Raw genomic sequence first — 3,931 nt, forward strand, 5'->3', positions numbered from 1 at the left:
CCCCTTGTTTGCCTGTACCCCATCACTGTCTCCCCCTTGTTTGCCTGTACCCCAACACTGTGCTGCTCTGTCTGAGAACTGGAGTGTCTAGTGCCCAGCAGCACAGGCTATGGGTTCCTCAGTCTTGGAGATTTGGCTGCTTTTATGCCTACGGTGAAGCAACATGCCGAGGCAGGAGTTGTATCTAGAAGCACAACAGCTTGTGCATGGTAAACAGAAGAAGGAGACGGAGATGGAGATCAAGGCCCAGGAATCCCCTTCCAAAGCATGGACCAGATAATTCAGACCTCCTCCTCTACTTCCCACCTCTTAAGGGTTCTACCGACTCCCAAAAGTGCCACCCTGGGGATCATGGAACATGCGAACATTCAGAAGATGCTTATACGTGAACTCCACAAGAGTCACTAGGGTGGGGCCTGAAAGTATGGCCCCTGGCACTTACACTCATCTTATATGGCAGGAGGATGCAGGAGAATGCTCTTCTAACAGGCGCCCTGCTTACCCCGCTCCAACCTTTAGCATGCTCCCTTCTTTCTCCCTATGAAACAAGCTGCCACAGAAGAGAGCTTCCTAAAACCATAGTAAAATAAATTAATAAATAAATAGATGGAAATGCCCTCAGGATCAACTCAAGAGATGCCCCCGTTGAGGGTTTTGGCAGCGTCACTGGTTCCTTTCTGAAGTTGCTTGTAGTTACATGGCCGCTGAACAGCTTCTTGGTGAGGTGGGCTTCTGGGAGGGGAGTGGCCCTCAGACTCACATCAGTCTCTGTCCTGGCTGCGGTGCTCCAGCCTCGCTGCCATTCGAGAAGCTGAAGACAGTATTTTAAAACCTTAGACTCAGGTGTGTTTTTCGATCTAGTTTTCTTTTCTCTGGCATTATGGGATAAAATGTGACGGGAACTCACAGAGCCATAAAAAGGAGTTTAAAATGAGTTTCTGAGAAAACCAGGTAAAAGGAAGAAGGGTGATACAGGTGTGGTTTGGGAGGGAAAAAAAAATTTCTTTCATCAAGCAGCTCGGAGACGCTTGAGGTGTCAGTATCTGGTTTGACTCCAGCGCCAGCCTAGCTGTCCTCTGAGCCCCTGGGCTAGGCTGCTTGGGAATGTCACATGGTTTAGCTGGAGAAACTCAACATTGGCAGACCTTATTATTTTTTTAGCATCTTGAAAATGTGATAATTGTCTCAGATTTTGTTAAAATATCAAGCTACATCCATTTTTAAACTAGTACCATATGCTTTGTGCCGGCGGCGGAATCGTCATACCTGGTTCATGGACTTAAAAACCCCTTCTTTGCTACAAGACCTCTAAATGAGTTGAGCCAGAGTGAAAATGTTGGCTTTTAGTTGTGAAATTCACAGATAAAAATTCTCAGGGCTCAGCTTGGAAGCTGATAACCCTTAGAGAGTCATGCGTTGCCTTCCCCCAAAGAAAGGTGGCAACAGGAAGATGCAGGAAATAGATAGTGTGTGAATAATCTCCAGGTTAGTGTGGGCTTTTCAGAAGCCTTAAAGAATTAATGGTTCTTTCTCAGAATTAGAGCAAGTGTGTCTGGCCAGTTGATTGGTCACCAGCTGAAACATGTGTCCCCATAATAATGCTCAAATTGTACACTGAGTAGGTGTCCTGACCGGGGCTTCCCAAGGAAAGGAGAAAATAGCATGGTCAAAACCAAGGTGTGAAGCTGGACACAGTGGCACATGACTGTAATCCCAGTACCCTACAGGCTAAGGCAGGAGGATTATGACTTCAAGTCCAGCCTGGGCTGCATAGCAAGATCCCAGCTTTCTTACTTAGGGTTTCTACTCATGGTGAAGAGACACCATGACCATGGCCACTCATATAGAGAAAAAAACATTTCACTGGGATGGCTTACAATTTCAAAAGTTCAGTCCATTATCATCATGGTGAGATATGGTAGCGTGTATGCAGACATGGTGCTGGAGAGGTAGCTGAGAGTTTTTCGTCTTTCACAGGTAACAGGGGGTGATCTGAGAGATGGGGTGTGGCTTGAACACATATGAGACCTCAAAGCCAGCCTCCACAGTGACACATTTTTTCCAACAAGGCCACACCTCCTAATAGTGCCACTCCCTTTGGAGGCCATTTTCTTTCAAACCACCACACCATCTCAACAAACCAAGATGTGACTTGATTTCTCTGTCTTCCACGAGTATCACAGAAAGGTCCTTGTGTTGATCAAGGTTCCTTGTGTATAAGTGGGGCTATCAAGACAGTGGGCCACCTGTATCTGCAGATCCCACCTCTCAGAGACAACCAAATGTGGATTGAAAATATCCTACATGCAGGGTCTCTTGTGTAGAATGGCAAGGTGATTGCATCATCCCACGCACTGCACATCATCTCTAGGTGACTTGGTACTATTGTGATGCTATTATAGACACTGTGACTGTGGATAGATCATTCAACAGCATGCCAAGGGGAGAGGAGGCTGACCATGCTTAGCATAGATACAAATTTTTCCTTAAATAGCTTCAGTCTTCAGTTGGTTGAATCAATGAATTTGGAAGCTCTTGACAGAGAGTCTCTGTACTAAATGCTACCAGTAAAAAGGAGTTAGCATGAGCATTAAACAAGAGACGTTATGCCAGGCATTTGCATAGAACGCCCAGCCTCTTAGAAGGCTTATTAAAGGCCAACTGGTGCCTCATCCAGAGTTTCTGATCTAGCAGAGTGTAGTTGGCTTTGTTTCTTTACTCTCTGGGGGCCCACCACCCAACTCCCAAATAAATACATGGGGACTTATTCATACTTATGAATGCCTGACCTTAGCATGACTTGTTTCTAGCCAGCTTTTCTAACTTGAATTATCCCATCTACCTTTCGCCTCTTTTACCTTTATCTTACTTCTGTATATCATACTTTCACTCTTATTCCATGGCTGGTTGCGTGGCCGGTGGCTGGCCTCTGGCGTCCTCCTCTCCTCCTTTTCTCACTTCTTCCTCTTCTCTACTCCTATTTATTCTATCTGGATGGCAGCCCCCCCCCCCATTTCTCGCTCCTGCTTAGCTATTGGCCATTCAGGTTTTTATTAGACCAACCAGGTCTTTTAGACAGGCAAAGTAACACAGCTTCACCGAGTTAAACAGATGCAGCATGAAAGAATACAACATATCTGTGCGCCTTTAAACAAATATTCCATGGCATAAACAGATGTAACACATCTTAAACTAATACTCCACAACAGTAGGGGGTCCTGGAGATATAACACATGCCGGGGATGCTAATGGAGCCAACGTGAGGCCAAGCAGAGCTGCCCAACTATGAAAGGGCTTCACCTAGCACGGGAGATGCACAGAAGGAAGTTTAACCACCGCGAAGGGGAACAAGCAGTAAAGATTTGCTTCATTAAAAACATCCCCGATTCTGCCCTAGTTGGAAACCCCACCCCAAGAACCTTATCTGAGTTGAGGACTGAAAAACTCCAGGCTCCTTCCAGCTTATCTTTCTTAGAAGTTGAGACCCATGGCCCAACACCTGTTTCTAAACACAGCTACTTGATGTATTACTTTTGGCAGCCCTTGCATACTTTTTGTAATTGCCGATAAAGTTATTGAGATTGAAATAAACCATCTGTCTGAGCTTGTGTCGAGGAGGCAGGTGACAAGGTTGCAGGTAATGATAGAGTCAAGCTGTTTCCACAGCAAAGGACTGTTTCCCGCTTCTCCATCTGCCAAAACTGACTCCGTTTCCAGATTTGGCATTTCAGAAACAATATGTTCTTCCTGGAGGAGAGAATGAGAAACCCAATATTCCAAACACCGATGGGTTATTAATTATTAGATGCTTTGGAAACAGAGCCTGTCAAGTTTTCCTGCCACTTAGCTAGAACTGGACCAGTAAAGAGAAAACAAATTCTATTAGGTGTGTGTGTGTGTGTGTGTGTGTGTGTGTGTGTGTGTGTGTGTG

Source organism: Microtus ochrogaster, linkage group LG2 (genome assembly GCF_000317375.1).
Source record: "Microtus ochrogaster isolate Prairie Vole_2 linkage group LG2, MicOch1.0, whole genome shotgun sequence".
NCBI lineage: Eukaryota > Metazoa > Chordata > Mammalia > Rodentia > Cricetidae > Microtus > Microtus ochrogaster.